The 18,919-nt window shown below is 36.1% G+C and overlaps 1 protein-coding gene and 1 long non-coding RNA gene across 4 annotated transcripts in view; one reads left to right on the forward strand and one right to left on the reverse strand.

The window, feature by feature from the left end:
• Positions 1 to 18,857, forward strand: part of LOC125961049 (uncharacterized) — a 297,239-nt gene extending 278,382 nt beyond the window's left edge. Inside the window, exon 2 of the long non-coding RNA XR_007471350.1 lies at positions 17,372 to 18,857. This is a non-coding gene — a long non-coding RNA (uncharacterized LOC125961049). The remainder of the gene's footprint in view (positions 1 to 17,371) is intronic.
• The window catches only part of HPSE2 (heparanase 2 (inactive)), a 638,970-nt gene that overhangs the window by 396,286 nt on the left and 223,765 nt on the right, over positions 1 to 18,919 (reverse strand). The gene's annotated exons all lie outside the window — the stretch shown is intronic.

Genomic DNA, 18,919 nt, shown 5'->3' on the forward strand with positions numbered 1-18,919 from the left:
TTTGTTATACAGAAGGAACTAAAACACCATTGTAAAGCAATTATACTCCAATAAAGATGTTTAAAAAAAATGTCAGATAAAGACAAATACTGTAAGGTCTCACTTATAAGTGGAATCTAAAAACAAAACAAAACAAACAAACAAACGGAAACCGAACTCATAGGAAAAGAGATAAGACTTGTTACCAAAGGCAGAAGAGGAGGGGGGAGTTGAAGGAATATAGTCAAAAGGTACATGCTTCCAGTTATAAGATAAATAAGAACGGGGGATGTGACAAACAACATGGTGACTGTAGCTAATACAGCTATATGATATATAAGAAAGTTGTTAAAAGAGTAAATGCTAAGAGTTCTCATCACAAGGAGAAAATTTTTTGCCTTTTTCCTTTCTTTTACTTTTATTGTAGCTATATGATAAGATGGATGTTGGCTCAACTTATTGTAGTAATCATTTCACAATATATGTAAATTGAACCATCATGTTGTATGCCTTAAACTTACAAAATGATGTGTCAATTATTTCTCAGTAAAATTTGGGGAAAATACCTTCCATCATGCAAGCCCTTTAGAATATGCACAAACAACTAACAAGACACTTTTGTGATTAGAAAAGTTAAAATATGATAATTGCAGAAAATTTAGACAATACATAAAGCAAAGGCAAAAAGACGTATAAAGTATAAAAATAAATAAACCATAATTCCCACATCAGCAGATAACTACTATTAATATTTTAGAGTGTTTTCTTCCAGTCTCTTTTATTTGTTTGTTTTCAGCATTGAAAATGCATTTGTGTATGAAATTGTGTTCCTGCCTTTAATCTCACTAATCCTTATATTCACCCTTGTGCCACCTTGTCTTGCACTTGGTTTCTATGTACCAGTCACATGAATGACTAGAAAGGTAGAAACATCAAGAAATACATAAGTATGGGTACAAATGCCCTCTTATAGCCTTTTGCCTAGTACGGGGTTCCATGACTTTAAAAGATACATTAAGGGGCTTCAATAAAGATGTGTCAAATGTCTATTTAGATGAAGAACATCAATGGTGGCAGTTTCCAATTAAGAATTAGTCATAGAAGGCTTCAGAAATGCCTTTATAGACTGGGGACCATAGGTAAAGATACAGTTAATGACTTAGCAAAGAATACTCATTAGGAACAGCAGGGTCTATTATCTAGATTCAAAGCCAGATGGAGATTAAATATTTCACATTATAATGGAAGTCAATGGGAAACACAGGTGAATATTCACACAATTGGAGAAAAGCATGTCTATTACTAAATGAGAAACACCTGCATAACTCAAAAATGAATCCACATGAAAGTTTTTCCCCACCCCAGTGCCCATCCAGGGACTTGTGACCATCATCTTCCTGAATTTTGATTTTGCTCTTCTCTCAGCCACCAAGCCTTTTCTAATTTTGTGTGTTTTATTCTATATTTCAGTTATTTTCTATTTCCCTTCTTGTGAATGTGTAATATAAGCAAACCCTATTTCAAAATTTCTGAGCAGAGACCTAAGCTCTTTGGAAAAAATAGCTGTTATACATTATCAATAAATGAGTTTATTGAAAGTGGAATTAGATTGAGGTACTTGATATTCCTTGGCATTACTTTAATTTTGGCCTTTTTCCTAGCTAATAACTTGATTATTGTTTTAATAATAACTTAGAAACCATATCATCTGCAAGTATCAGCATCTGACACTGCCATATTGCTAATTACACTTGATTTCTTAAAGCACCTTCCACTGTATTCCTCTCGTCTGGTTTTCCCACCCTCTAATCACTCTACTACTACTTCAGGTACCACCTCCCCCTTTTTCCCTCTAGATCTTAGTATTCCCCAAGGATTTGTTCCCAGTCCTCTGTTCTTCTCTATTTTGTGTGTGTGGGGGGGGGAACCTTCCTCTTCTTCCCTTCTAGGTTCTTTGGCTGGTCTAATAATTAAATTGACACAAAACAGATTAACAAGAGAAAAACTTAATTTTGTATGTATGGAAGCCCATAAAAATATGAACAAAGAAGTGACCAAAGTAGCCAGCTTTTATACATTTCATACAACAAAACAAATTTGTGGAAGACTGATGAGAACAAAGGAGTTTGGGTTTGGGGTAGCAAACTAATGAAAAAGTAACAAAGTTCGTTTATATAGCTTTCTCGACCCTAAATTTCCTATGTTTGGTGGTGAGGGATGCCTTTTACCCTCCTGGTACAGGAAGGGTACTTTTCATATGGAAGATTTATCTCCTGCTTTCAGAGGGACAAAGGAAGTTCAGGTGTCCTTCTTGCACCAGCCGTTTCTTAAGTAACTTTAATCCAAAATAATCAATAAGCTAAAGTGGCATATTTTACTCCCCTTCACTATCCAAACTTTTCTACTAGAGAATTCTTCTGCATTCATGACATTTGCTACCTATTTATTAGTCAATTATTAATTAAATCTCTCAAGCTCTGACTTCTCTCCCAAATTCCAGTCACATCTTCTTAAGCTGCCTGCATAACATCTCCAATTATATGTCTTGCTAGCATCATATAAATAATCCAATTTCATGACATTTTCCCCAAAATCAATATCAATCCCTGGTTTCCTTTTCTTTTTTAATAGAGGTAAACCATTCACCTATAGATGACTCAAAATCTTGGAATCACCCGTGGCTTCTCTTTCCCGCTCATTATATTTAATCCTCACCAAGTACTGTTGATTCTTCCTTGCTCCTCTTCCTAATATTCATAACTTGCTTCCCCTGTTTCCAGTTTCCAGATAGGGCCACATATTATTTCAACTCTTCCATTTCTCACCTACACTGCACATGCCTACTAGAAAAATCTTGCTAAAATATTACTTTCATCATGAAATACCCATGATCAAAAAAAATCACTAAAGATTTTTTAAGATACTGTTGCCTTAAAAAATAAAGTTCAGATTCCACATTCAGGTCCTCCACAATCTATTTCCAACCCAAGATTATTATTTTGGGACTGTCTGTAAGAAGTAGCATGGGGAAGTAGAAAGAGAACTAGACTCTAAGTAAGAGTTAAAATTCCAGTTTCTGGTACTTGCTAGTTGTGTGATCTTGAGCAAGTCACTTAACCTCTATGAATCTGAATTTCCTTATCTAGAATATAAAGATAAGTAATAGTATTTTCATACAGCTGGGGTAAATAAAATTAGGTAAACAAATAATATGCTTGACACACGGGAGGCATTCAAAGCCATTTGAATCTGAATATAAGGTCTTTTCTATCACTGAAGTTCAATGATTCTCTTCCCCAATCAGTCTCTACGCTCCAGTTCAACTCCCATATTCACCTCTCCCAAATAGGAATTCTTGCATTTTCTTGTGTCCCTCTTCAACACCTACACAAATATTAGCAACCTTCAAGTTCTTTTCAAAACCTACGTATTCTGTAAAGTCCATAACAAACCTGAGCTAAACAGTCACTGCCTCTTTAAGCACTCAGGTCTCTTAATTTATTAGCTGTTTTGTATCAGGAACTTTTCATGTACTCAGAATGTATCATCCTGGCAATATTACATGCTCCTTGAGGGCCACTATTCTGCATTGTTCCTCTTTGTACCTCTCAGCATTTATTCAATCATTTATGGAAAGTCCTCTTTGATAAGGACTGGATTATACTGAGTTCTAAAGGATGAGTAGAAGTTGACGAGGCAAAGAGAGGGAGGGAAAGCTTCAGGCAGAAGGAATAGCTTGTGTTAAGGTCCTGAGGCAGAAACAGTTTGACCATTAAAGTAACAGAAAAAAGAGATGAGGTAGAGAAACAGTAAGAGACCGGACTGAAACACAGTAATGTGGGAGAGAACGGGAAGCAGTTGCTTCCCCTCAGCATATTCTACCAAAGTGCCATTTTTTAAGGTACTAATAATATATTAAATTACAGCTGTTAATACTACAATGTAAAGACTTTAAAGATAGCAATATGAAAGCTGCTAGGGTGACAAAAAGAGTAGTTAAATGGTGGTGCTTTTTTGAAGTGTAGCTTTTCTATCAACCAATGGCCAGCCTCCCTTGGTCCACTCCCTCCCTAATCCTCTCCCCATCTCAGCTGACATTTAAATCCTTCTAGGCTAGGATTCAGATCAAGCTGAGCTCTCTCAGACTATGAGAAACAAGTTAGAGTTTTATGTAAGGGAATGTATGATCTTGCTTGCATTCTAATAAGATCATCCTCTGCCATGTGAATCATGCTTTATAGGAGAGAGCAGTTAGAAGAAAGTGGGAGACTCCAAACTGTTTTCTTCTGAGTTTTAGCCAAGAGTTTCCATGAAGACTTAAGCTCAAAAAGATGATATGGATACTAGAGCTAGTTGTAAACCAAAAGGCAACAGAATATCCCAGAAACAGCTTAGCACATATTACCATATTAGGCCCACCCCAGCCATGTGCCAAATGTGGTTCTGTATTGGAGTTTATGACATTATAGAGCGCTATAACACAGACACGAAGAAGTGATATTTTCTTCTCTCCACTTAAGTCACTGGAAGTCTTCCTTCCATAGGTTTCCCCTTATCTAACTCTTCAGCTATTGCAATGTGAACTGTCTCCAAACCATCTGAGGTTGTAACTTCCCTATGCTCTGTCTCAGGACAAATACAGACCTTTCTGGGAAAGTCTGAGGAAAGCTCATGAGATATTTGTATGTTTTATTTAATTTTTCAAGTGGAAAAAACAATAGACATTTCCCTGTTTAAAAAGAAAAAAACCCAATTTGTTGACTCTTACATACAAATAATTCAAACCAGCTGACCTTCAAAATGTCAAACTTCACATGTGGTCAAGCCTCAGACAGACTCTAAGTTTGGAAAAATAAAATAATTTAAATAATGAACTGGTAAAGCAAATAAAGTAAAATATTTGGATAATGATTCAGTTGAGTAACCACTAGTGACCCCAAACCGCCACTTGTTATGGAGAGATATCTTGTTAAGATTTTTAACTTGGGAGAGTTCAGAAACAACCCAATTATGGTGGGTGTCTTTCCAAACTGACCAGAGGCTAGAAGCAAGATGAGAAGGAGTACCTGATCCACTCAAGATTGAAACTCTGAGGTCTCTGGGAATACTAGAAACAAGTCTATCACACACTCAATTCATTTACTCCTGGCTTGAATAATCATTTTTTCAGATTAGGGACTAAAACCTTTGTAGGACTGAAAAATTATGGACTCCCCCCTCCCTATACATCTTCCACCATGTAATTCAAAATAAAACCAATGCCAACCTGTAAAGGAAAAAAAAAGTGTAAGAAAGCTGAACAAATTTCTGATTTCCCCCATGGCGGCCACTTTTACACTTTCAAAAAATATATTCTTAGTTTTTAAAATCTTGTGCACCTATTTTCACTAGCACCCAAAGCATATGTTTAGTTTGCCTTTGGGGTAATCAGCACTGTCTGGATCCCCATAGCTACATTGTTTGTGTTTCTTATCATTAAAACTCCCTGACTTTTATGAAGTAACTACTGTGGAAACTCTTTTTTTTTTTTTGCATAAAAAAAAAGCCACCAAAATGGAGAGGCTATATTTATTTCCCTGATTCAGAGCAGTTTAAAACATGGAGATAACTGTAAGGAACATAAGATCACTGAAAAATAATTAGTTGTATTCATTCATCCATCCATTCTACTCATTTAACTAACAAAAATTTACCTACTGCTTACTACTATGTGCCAGGCACCAGAGTTACAAAGACTAACAACAACAAAAAAATTCATTCTTTCAAACAATATATAATTTGTAGGGGAATTATGGACGATTCTATTTTTAATTTCTGTTTTTGTTGTTTATTTTACTTGTGATCTCAAGTTCAGAGGGTAGAATTAATTATACTCAGTTCATGACACATTATCATCAAGGATCTTTGCAAAGCCCCTCTCTTATTCCATTTATTTTTTAATTTCTCTTTATACCCATACTACATTAAAGTCCCCCATCCTGAACACAGACAACCACTTAAATTTGTTTTATATATTTTTCTTTGCACATGCTTTTATAAATATGTATTATCCTGTGAGCATGTATTTTTAATTCACATAAATGGTATTGTTATATCACTATTTCTTTCACAATGTTTTTATGATCCATCCATGTTGCTATGTGTAACAACAAACTGGTTGCTTTTAATTGTTGCATAATACTCTTTGTACTTATTTTACCTGTGCACCCTTCCAGTAATGAACACCCAAATCACTCCAACTTTCTCCACCACAAAAACAGCTGCAGTGAATACCCTAGTACATGCCCCTTTATGGATCCACATGAGAATTTCAACGGGAGTAAAAACACGAGTGGAATTTCAAAATAAGAGAGGAAGAATACTTTTCATTTGCTCTCCAGAACATCTATCCCAGTCTACAGTCCCACTAGCACTGCACAAGGGTTCCTGTGTCCCTCACGTGCCAACACTTGGCTTTGTTAAACTTTCTAACTTTGCCAGTCTAGTATGTAGAAAGTAATAGCTCATTGTTTTTACAATGTGTGTCTTCAAATTTGCTAATGATTTTGAGCATATGTTTATTAGCTTTTAGGTTTTTCTCCTAAGTAGATTTTCTGTACCGTCACCTATTTTTCTCTTCTTGTTGATTCCAGGAGTATACCCAAAATATTGATCTTCTATTGATTATAGACTTTGCCAATATATTTTCTCCTTCTATTATCTTTCAATTTTGGCCCTGGAGGGTTCATTGCACAAAAATCCTTAATTTTAATTTATCAGTGTTTCCTTTATGGGTTATGTTTAAAATTTGTTGAGAAGTCACTTATTGAGCCCTTAGATCACACAGATATTCACTTAAACTTTCTTCTATTAATCTAATAGACTTATCTTTCACATATAGGCCCATAGATTTGTGGTGCCACCTTATCACATATAAGTAACACATACACATGGGTCTTTCCTTGCGATCTCTATTCTGCTCCATTGAGCTGTTTATATGACACTGCATCATTATTTATGCAATAAATAAAACAACTTTGCTACTGTCTTTCCTTTTTTCTCTCTTCTGTTAGCTCAAAGGACCCCCTAAACCCCTATCCCCTAAAGCTTAATATTTCCAACAGAAGGAAGACAACCATCCTAGTTCTGTTTAATCAAGTCCTACCCCTAATCAGCAACACAGAAAATATTTTAGTCCCCAGAAATATAGTCCCATTTAATGCAGTTATCTCTTAATGTATTTATTAGATACATATTTTGGGGGACAACCCCATGTGGGCATGTTCTTTGTTTAGAGATCAAAAACATTTTTGATACAAATGATCATTTTTTAAGATAATAAATTTATATATTAATTCCTAAGTCATGTGATAGTAACACCACTGTGTTGAATTGTGAATATATTCTAGATTTCACTAAACAACCAAAAAAAAAAAATCTGTGAATTTTGTTTCTTACGAAGCCTCCAGTGACTTCCACTGTACTATATAATTTTGTAATAATTTGTACAAATCAATTGAGAATGATAATAAACTACATTAATAAACTATAAACTTAAGGTTTATTGTGCCTTCCATCAATCAGTAGCTATAGTAATAACCCTTGCCAAGAAAGCCCTCAACAAAGTAGTAACACAAAATTGACAGTGTTTGTAATTTTCTTCATTTAGAGCCATATAACCATGATTACATGTCAAAATTACCTTAATTGATAAGCAATCTTCCATCTAGATCAACTGCAAGTCACAACTTTGACACAAAGAAAGAAATATCTTTCAGAAGAAAGCTGCCATCCAAACTCATTCACTAATTTCAGAATATCCCTCCAATGTATCACCATCTGATAATGTTCAAAGAATTTCCTGTTCACAAATGTCTTTGTTTCTGAAGGTAAATTCTTTTTTTTTTTTTTTGCGGTACACGGGCCTCTCACTGTTGTGGCCTCTCCCATTGCGGAGCACAGGCTCCAGACACGCAGTCTCAGCGGCCATGGCTCACGGGCCTAGCCGCTCCGCGGCATGTGGGATCTTCCCGGACTGGGGCACAAACCCACGTCCCCTGCATCGGCAGGCGGACTCTCAACCACTGCGCCACCAGGGAAACCCAAGGTAAATTCTTATGTATAGTAAAGATACTGCCTCCAAAGTAAAATACCCAGGCCTACAAAACTTTAAAAAGCATCTGCTCTATAAATAGTACTTCTGAACTAGATGGTCTTGATCACATCTTAGTAATAACAAAAGGTAAACTTCAAATTTGCCTTACCAAATGTGAACAAGTTCTAAAAACAAGAATGTAGCATTTTGCCAAGAGTAAAAATAAGGGCCTTGTGTTTTTCATTGGAATTTTTCAGAAGGATATTTGGGTAATGTCTTTAACCTTCCTTTCTATGTTTCTGTATTTTGCAAATTTCCTCTAATGAGCAAAATAAACAAAAAATGAAATAATTTCTTTAAAAAAACTGTATTCATCCTCATCATCTTCCATATCCCCACCACCAACACTACCAAACATATACATAGTGACAAAAGAGATGTTCAAAGTCTATAGGAGCTTGAGTGAGCAAAGAGAATGATTTGAAATCCCAAATAAAATATCTTTAATGTGATATTTTGAAAGCCTGAAGCAACTTTATAGACAAAAAATTACCTAGTGATCACAGAAAGAGATCATGAAAAATTCCGAATTACATTAAGCCCAGTAATTCAACTTTAGGTACCAGTATACTCATTATAAAGTAAATAAAAATCTTATTGCCTTGTTCCCTTTTACTGTTAATAAATATCTCTCCAGCTACAAACACTAACTGAAGATTGACTACAGATGTACTATTTTGGAAGCAGGGAACTGATGCTAGATAAAGATAACATCAAACCTTTATTAATGGGAAAATTTAATACTATTAGTTTTGTTATTCTGGTGTTCATTATAGCATATGAAGTATTAGATATATCTTCTTTGACTGCATAACAACTATATGAAGGCTGAACTATGAAAATAAAGTTCTAATTTTATCCTCAACTTGATTTCCTAAATTGATTTCTTTTTCACTTTGTTTGGGTGACTGCTTTTCATGAAATTTAATTAGATTTAACAGAGAAACTACAACAGTTGCTGATATAATGTTCACCTATCTGGCTGAATAAGTATGTATTTTGCTGCATAATTACCAAGTAGAAAACTACTGTAAGATCACACTAACTGCTCAAAGAAAAGAATCAACAGCCACCTCTTTCATAAGGTTTTTGCTCTTCTTTATTCTTGACTATTTCTCTGTATTTCTATTAGAAAAAGGGATTAGAAAGAGAAGTATTTATAGAAAAACATATGCATATATAATTTATTCAGTTAGTCCTCTCACATATAGAGGGATTTGAGACCCAGTTCATGTGTTTCAAGAGCTATAAGAGTACAAGTGAGTAGGTATACGGGTAGATTATTCAACAGAGAATAGTTCAGACAACAGTAGAGGTTGGAACCATGTTGGGCTTCTGGCACTCGGTTCACCTGAACAAATTGTTGGATCTGGTGGATTTCTTAAAAAATCAGAAGAGTTCAGATTCAGAAAACTTGAGATCTGAAAGGAATCTTATAATTAATTCACCTTAGAAAAAAAGGCTAACCAATACTGGTTTTAGAAATAGAGTGGAACTAAGAAAGATTGTTTTTCCCCCATAACAAGGTAAAATCAAGTTGCCAAGTCTTAGTCCGCGTTTCCATTAAAACTCTTCATTTATCCCACCCTTCTACTCCATTCCCTACCACAGCACCAGTTCAGGCATCCTTATCTCACATGAGATTTACCATAACAATCTCTAGTATAGACTCCTTAATTCTGGTCTCTCATCCTACAACTAGAACCCAGCTATGTTACTCCTGTATTTTCCACATCAATTTAGAGATCTCAAGGAAAATGACCATGTCTTACATTTCTCCTGTCCCCAACAAAGGCAAGTACAATAGCTAATAATAGTTAATAAACATTAACTAATTAAGCGTTCACTCTGTGCCAGGCACTATACTAAATGCTTTACACGTATTAACTCATTTAATCCTTATGACAACCCAATGAGGTTACTATTATAATTCCCATTTCACAGGCAAGACTTACAAAAGGCCACATGGCTAGTAAATGATGGCGGTAAGGCCAGGGATTTATAGCCAAGCTATCTGATACCAGAGCCTGTATTCCACTATCTTTCCTGGGGTCTGTGGGGGGCTTGTGAGGAGGAGAACTGCGTATTAATTTCTCAATAAGAACCTAGCATGGGTAGCTAGGAATATATTCAAAACTTAATACACTTTAAAAAGACAACTTTTAAGCGTGGCTGAGCTGTGTTTTGTACATACTGCCATCTCCCTGTTTGTAGTTGGCAACATAATCATTTCTCACACCTGAAGTAAGAAACTGTTTGTACCCTCATAAAAACAAATTTGACAGTTTCTGCTAGCTGTGAAAGGCTAAAAATAGCCCCTTAAAATATCCACATCAAATCCCTGGAATCTATGAATGTCACCTTATTTGAAAAAAGGGTTTTTGCAGATGTAACTTACGACTTGAGATGAGATCATCTTCGAGTATCAGGGTGGGCCCTAAGTCCAGTGAGAAGTGAATAAGAGACACACAGAGAACAGACAGAAAAGGAGGAGGCAATGTTACCATAGAGGCAAAGACTGGAGAGATGCACACAAACCAAGGAACACCTAGAGCCACCAGAAGCTGGAAGAGGCAATGGAAAGAACATCCCCTAGGGCTTTAAAATGGAGCCAGTCCTGCCATCACCTTGATTTTGGACTTCTGGGCTCCAGTACTGTAAGGGAATAAATTTCTATTGTCTTATGCCACTACCTTTGTCGTATTTTATTACTGCAGTCACAGGAAGCTAATACACTATCCATCTGCTATCTGCAACAGAATGCAAGCTCCTTGAACAGGAACTGTGTTTTGTGTATCTTTATAGTCTTTACTTTTTCAGTCTAGTGTACTACCTAAGAAGCATGGGTGCAATGGCAATAATTTTGGGAAGTAAGAGTGGAAATGGAAAATAGCAGGCAGAATTACTACATAAAAATTGTGACCTTGGCACTTAATCTATTCATTCAGTAACCATACACTGGGGACCTACTATGTGCCAGACAATGAATTGGGCAATCAGGCAGTCAACTATGAAGACATGAACATAATCCTTGCCCACATTTCATTTTACGTGACTTATCATATTATCCTATAATTAATACTCTAACAGTGGAAGAACAGTATTCACTATAAATTTACAGGAGGGACAGCTCCATGATGGTGGAATCTGGGAAGCACGTCGCTTAACTTCTTTGAGACTTCATTATAAAACAAACAATAAATAACAGAGGTGATACAAACACGTCCTGCTTTAGAGAACTGTTGTGTTCTCATTTAAAATAGGTTCTTTGTAATAATAATATTGTACATACTTCTTATAAAATGTTTATGTGTACCTAGTGTTGTACTGTGCATTGTATACAAATTATCTCATTTAACTCTTACAACCTAATGATTATTTATATATATATTATATATTAATTACTTATATATATATAAATATATTATTATTATTTCACCAATTTTACAAATGGAGAAACAGATTTAGGGATGATAAATATTACGCCCAAATCCACATAGCTAGTAAAAAGCAGAACCATCATTTGAACCAGGCTTAATTCCATAGCCTGAAGTTTTAACCACTACATCATACTTGTTACAAATGTTAAAACTGCAAATATTGTTAGATAAAGCCTTCAATGAGAACTTGCTCAATAAACATGTACCCTTGAGCAGGCATAAGAAATAAAGGAAAAAAGGCTACAGTCTCAAAGAAACGATTTTTCCATCAGCAAGATCTCAAAAAAAATAAATAAATAAAAACAGAGATGTAGGGTAGTACCAACAGAAGTGGGCAAAAAAAACACACTTCCAGTCTGTTATTGTTTTGCCACAGTTGCTTTTTGACTAACCAGTGGACTGTTCTGTGATTTTAAAATAATCAATTTATTTCAGCTTCTGTTTGTCTAATAGTAATCTGATAAAATTCAAAATTTTTTCTTTACAGGGATACTCTGAGAAATACACAGTATTAAAGAATGTGGTAACTTTAAGATGTTACCTAATTCATTCAAAGCATCATAAAAGTCCTGAAAATTGCAATGCACAGAAATTGGTTTGTGATAAATCCAATTACAATTTTGATGCTATTTTTGCTGATTCTGTATTTGCACATTTGTCTATTTGCTAAAATTTATTTGTAATCCCAAAGTCAATACTCAGGGTGCTCTTGTGTTCATTTGCAGACATGTGCATAATGGCAAAAAATTAGATGTCCCACTGGCACATTCCCCACTGAGGTCAAAGAACGTGATGGTCTGCCTCCTTGTTTCAGCTCTCAAACTATAAACAACTATGCTTTTCTCAGTCTTCTTTGTGCCATTTTTTCCACATTCTTGTGCTTTTTGTTGGTGATACCATTATTTAACATGGCCTCCAAGCATGATGCTCAAGTGCTCTCCGGTGTACCTAAGTGCAAGAAAGCTGTGATGTGCCTTGCAGAGGAACTACATGTAGCAGAAAAGCTTCAATCAGGCAGTGAGTTCTGGTTTGTTGGTCTTGAGTTCGATGTTAATAAATCAGTAATACAGTACCTCAAGAGAAAGGCCACTCTGGACAGTGCTAAAATAATATCAATATTGTGTGGTGAAGCTCTGGAAAAGATGGAAAAGTGAGTAAATTTGCGGATTCATGAGATGACGACCAATTTTTTAAAAGTGTAGGTTTTCTTTCATCTTGACCAATACATGTTTCAAAATATTTTTTAGAGAAAAAAGGCTTAGCCCCCATCAGAAGCTCTGGTAAAGAGATAAAAGGTCATAAAAAATGAAAATGTATGCTGATCTGAATAGTGTAATGTAAATCTCTCTTTCAACTGCTACAGAATATACCCACAGAGAAACAGAGACACTGTCTTGTAAGGAATCTGGGGCAGGGAGAAGAGAGATGGATGTAAAGTTGCCAAGTTATAAGATGTTTAAATTAATCACACACAAAATAACAATAAAAACAGATCAAAGAGCTAGGTGCAAGGGGGAAGCTCTATGGAATTAGTTTTCTCTATGAACTCAATAGATTTCCTAACACAAGACAAACGGATTTCATAGAGACAAACAGATTACTGGCTCAGTTTTTAGGGTAAAGTCACTGAATGTCTGCTCCCTTAAAGCAAAGGAAATAGACTGCATTTCTTCTTGATAAGAAGGAATAAAAGAAAGTCAAGAATCAGAAGAAAAGAGTTTTTAAGCACCTAGAAACAGATGTGGCATTCTAATGTCAATGTTGCCAGTAACTAACCAATCAGAGGCCAAGATAAAAGTTATGTTATATAAAATTCACTATGCATTCTAGGTAAGTTTATAATCCTAACAAGCAGTCAACTAGTGAAAAGTAAGTTGTGCTTACAGTTCTATTCCATTCCATTTTAATCCAAAGTATATTTCATTTAGCTATTTACCTCTAATAAAACAAATACTGTGGTATTTTTAATAGTTAATCATTTAAGGGGGAAAAAAATCTAATTCTAGAGTCTGGATTATGTGGTTAATCTCTTGAATTACTTGCTGTAAAGAAACCATGAAGAACAGTTGCCAAAAGACTAGAGTTGGGAATTACTCTGTCAGGTAACCTTAAGGTAAGTCACTCAAATTCTCTGGGACTTGTTTCCACTCAACAAATAGTTTGTATACAATATTTTCTGGCTCCTACTAAATGCTAGACAATGTGCTAAACAATGGGTCTTGTCACAAAAGTACTTACAGCATCATGTAGTAGTTTAAACAGTATGTCAAATTTATCTTCCAGCTCAAAACTGAAAATTAATTAAAATTTGTTTATCTATATTCCAAAATAAGGCAAGCTTCTGGAGCTCTGGCAGTAGGGACACTGGACAGATTGTTAAGCTTCCATGGGATGTGCCTAAAATGGATTCTGTCCCTGTGGCAGGAAAAACACATTCCATTCTTCTAAAACCTGACATCACTTCACATTATCTATACATACAAATAAAACATCTCAGTTTGTTTTTCAGAACTTTTCACAATGAACCCCAGCATAACCATTTTGCACTACCATTTCCCAACGCAAGCCCAATGCCTCAGTCATACTGGTCTACTCACTATCTCTACAATTGATCATGCATATCCCCACCTCTACTTTTTCCTCATACCATTTCTCTAACATGAAATGACTTTCCTAGCCTTCATCTATCAAATGTTTACCCATTTTGCAAATGCCTACTAGCTCATTCATGCATTCAAAATTTAGTGTGTTCTAACAAAAAAACAAACAACCCAATCCAAAAATGGACAGAAGACCTAAATAGACATTTCTCCAAAGAAGATATACAGATTGCCAACAAACACATGGAAGAATGCTCAACATCATTAATCATCAGAGAAATGCAAATCAAAACTACAATGAGATATCATCTCACACCAGTCAGAATGGCCATCATCAAAAAATCTAGAAACAATAAATGCTGGAGAGGGTGTGGAGAAAAGGGAACACTCTTGCACTGCTGGTGCGAATGTGAACTGGTACAGCCACTACGGAGAACAGTATGGAGGTTCCTTAAAAAACTACAAATAGAACTACCATATGACCCAGCAATCCCACTACTGGGCATATACCCTGAGAAAACCATAATTCAAAAAGAGTCATGTACCAAAATGTTCATTGCAGCTCTATTTACAATAGCCAGGACATGGAAGCAACCTAAGTGTCCATCAACAGATGAATGGATAAAGAAGATGTGGCACATATATACAATGGAATATTACTCAGCCATAAAAAGAAACAAAATTGAGTTATTTGTAGTGAGGTGGATGGACCTAGAGTCTGTCATACAGAGTGAAGTAAGTCAGAAAGAGAAAGACAAATATCATATGCTAACACATATATATGGAATCTAAGGGGGAAAAAATGTCATGAAGAACCTAGGGGTAAGATGGGAATAAAGACACAGACCTACTAGAGCATGGACTTGAGGATATGGGGAGGGGGAAGGGTAAGCTGTGACAAAGTGAGAGAGTGGCATGGACATATACACACTACCAAATGTAAAATAGATAGCTAGTGGGAAGCAGCTGCATAGCACAGGGAGATCAGCTCGGTGCTTTGTGGCCACCTAGAGGGGTGGGATAGGGATGGTGGGAGGGAGGGAGATGCAAGAGGGAAGAGATATGGGAACATACGTATATATATAACTGATTCACTTTGTTATAAAGCAGAAACTAACACACCATTGTAAAGCAATTATACTCCAATAAAGATGTTAAAAAAAAATTTAGTGGGTTCAACATGTAGGCTCTGAAAACATAACACAAAATAAAACAAAGTCCCTTACATTTAAAGGCGAGGTGACAGACACTAAATCACTAAATGGGTAAACAAGTATATATATATATATATATTTAGAGAGAGAGAGAGAGAGGAAGAGAGAGAGAGGGAGATGTAAAGCAGTAAGGGAGCTGGAGAGTGCCGTAGCGAGAGTAGGGATTGGTACTCTATATAGGTGGCCAGGAGAAATCTCTTTAACATTTGAACATAGGCCTGAAAAAACTGAGAGACAAGCCACACAGGCATCTGAGAGAAGAAATTTCTAAGGAAAAGAATAGCTAATGAAACAGCCCTTACATAAGAGCATGCTCTGTATTTTCAAGCAAAAGCAAGGAGAACAGTGACGGTAACAAATGGGAGAATAGTAAGAGAAAGGTCATATGGTGACCAGGCAGAAGGGGGTGGGGTGGAGGGTGGATGTCAGACCCCAGAGCCTGGTAGGCCACTCTACGAACTGTGACATTACTCTAAGAGACAGGGGAAGCCACTGGGAGATTTTGAGCAGAAGAATCACATGGTCTGACTTAGGTTTAAAGGATCCATGTTTGTATGAAACATGGCCAATGAAGTAAAGGATAAAGGGAGAAAAAGAAGTGTTATTGGTTTGAGGAGAGAAGAGAAAGTGAGAGTAGGAGAGTGAATGGACAAGAAAAACAGAAAGATTTCTGGGCATCACCAAAACCTGTTTCAGCTTAATAATCATGATATTAAAGTGAAACTAGTTACCAATGTGGTGAGTTTTTCTCCAGCCACATAAAGCTGCTTGGGAGCAGTTTTGAAGCAGGCTGCACCCAGGCAACTCCACTCTCTACAAAACCCTCCCTGACCATTCCAGGTTTCAATCACCTCCTCCATTTCATCAGTTCCACAGATATTTCTCTAAAGACACATAGACTGCTTTCCACTCATGTAGAAAACAGTAAATTGCACGCATCACAACTATTGAGCTCATATGCCTCAAGGAGAGAGCCTACATACCGCAAACTACAGAGCCCACGCACTCTGGAGCTGGCGTGCCACAACTAGAGAAGAGAAAACCCACACACCACACTAGAGAGTAGCCTGGGAGCCGCAACTGGAAAGTAGCCTGAGCGCTGCAACAAAGAGACCGTACACCACAATGAAAGATCCCGCATGCCTCCAAGAAGATTCCATGTGCCACAACTAAGACATAAAACAGCCCCAAAACTTAAGAAAATAAATAAATAAAATACATATTAAAAAAAGTAAATTGCATCTTTCATCAACTGCATCTCTTAACTTTATCTTGTCCTCCCAATCAGATTTTAATTTCTTCAAAAAACAGAACAATATGTTACCACATATTCCTAAATACAGGATAAACTCATATGTAAGGCAAGGCTATTTTTTTAAATGAATGTTAAAAGTGACAAAAATAAAATTTACTGTATAAAATATTTTTTTATTCCCTTGGGCTTCAGCAGACTAGAATAGCCCCTTTCCCTTTAACTTTCTGCCTTCTTTAGAACCAATTATATAATTTAAACAGCTGTTTTTTCATAGTAACTGTTTTGTAATAGAACTTTTTTAGCAATAGCTCTCTAAAAGAGCCAAAATAAGACATATTAAAATAGAAAATGTTAATGTATTCCAGAACATGGGCAGGAGATTATGTTGCTGCCAATCATTTCCTGGAGAGATCTATAAGGAAGCTTAGGCCAATGAGAGTTTTATTTCTAAGCCACAGCCCAGCCTCTGTGTTGGATCACTGGAGCACAGAAAGATTTAATTCAATTTGATAAATTTGTCATTGAGCACCTATTATGTGCAAGGCTGTGCTAGATCTATAGAGTAAATAATGAAGATAAGAAAAGTCTTATACTCAAGGGCCTTATTAAACAAGAAAGTATATATAAGAGAGTAGATGATATCTCATTGTAGTTTTGATTTGCATTTCTCTAATGATTAATGATGTTGAGCATTCTTTCATGCGTTTGTTGGCAATCTGTATATCTTTTTAGGAGAAATGTCTATTTAGGTCTTCTGCCCATTTTTGGATTGGGTTGTTTGTTTTTTTGCTATTGAGCTGCATGAGCTGCTTGTAAATTTTGGAGATTAATTCTTTGTCAGTTGCTTCATTTGCAAATATTTTCTCCCATTCTGAGGGTTGTCTTTTGGTCTTGTTTATGGTTTCCTTTGCTGTGCAAAAGCTTTTAAGTTTCATTAGGTCCCATTTGTTTATTTTTGTTTTTATTTCCATTTCTCTAGGAGGTGGGTCAAAAAGGATCTTGCTGTGATTTATGTCATAGAGTGTTCTGCCTATGTTTTCCTCTAAGAGTTTGATAGTGTCTGGCCTTACATTTAGGCCTTTAATCCATTTTGAGCTTATTTTTGTGTATGGTGTTAGGGAGTGTTGTAATTTCATACTTTTACATGTACTTGTCCAGTTTTCCCAGCACCACTTAAGGAAGAGGCTGTCTTTTCTCCACTGTATATTCTTGCCTCCTTTATCAAAGATAAGGTGACCATATGTGCATGGGTTTATCTCTGGGGTTTCTATCCTGTTCCATTGAGCTATATTTCTGTTTTTGTGCCAGTACCATACTGTATTGATTACTGTAGCTTTGTAGTATAGTCTGAAGTCAGGGAGCCTGAATGGCCATCATCAAAAAATCTAGAAACAATAAATGTTGGAGAGGGTGTGGAGAAAAGGGAACACTCTTGCACTGTTGGTGGGAATGTAAATTGATACAGCCACTATGGAGAACAGTATGGAGGTTCCTTAAAAAAACTACAAATAGAACTACCATATGACCCAGCAATCCCACTAATGGGCATATATCCTGAGAAAACCATAATTCAAAAAGAGTCATGTACCAAAATGTTCATTGCAGCTCTATTTACAATAGCCAGGACATGGAAGCAACCTAAGTGTCCATCAACAGATGAATGGATAAAGAAGATGTGGCACATATATACAATGGAATATTACTCAGCCATAAAAAGAAAGAAAATTGAGTTATTTGTAGTGAGGTGGATGGACCTAGAGTCTGTCATACAGAGTGAAGTAAGTCAGAAAGAGAAAAACAAATACCATATGCTAACAGACATATATGGAATCTAAGAAAAAAAGTAAAAATAATAATAAAAAAAAGGTCATGAAGAACCTAGGTGTAAGACGGGAATAAAGACACAGACCTACTAGAGCATGGACTTGAGGATATGGGGAGGGGGAAGGCTAAGCTGTGACAAAGTGAGAGAGTGGCATGAACATATATACACTACCAAACGTAAAATAGATAGCTAGTGGAAAGTAGCCGCATAGCACAGGGAGATCAGCTAGGTGGTTTGTGACCATCTAGAGGGGTGGGATAGGGAGGGTGGGAGGGAGGGAGATGCAAGAGAGAAGAGATATGGGAACATACGTATATATATAACTGATTCACTTTGTTATAAAGCAGAAACTAACACACCATTGTAAAGCAATTATACTCCAATAAAGATGTTAAAAAAAAAAAAAAGAGTAGAATGATGCCTGTTAAGGAAGCACAAAGGACTTAAAGGAAAGGAGTAACATCCTTCTTCC

This window comes from Orcinus orca, chromosome 14 (assembly GCF_937001465.1).
Source record: "Orcinus orca chromosome 14, mOrcOrc1.1, whole genome shotgun sequence".
NCBI classification, from domain to species: Eukaryota; Metazoa; Chordata; class Mammalia; order Artiodactyla; family Delphinidae; genus Orcinus; species Orcinus orca.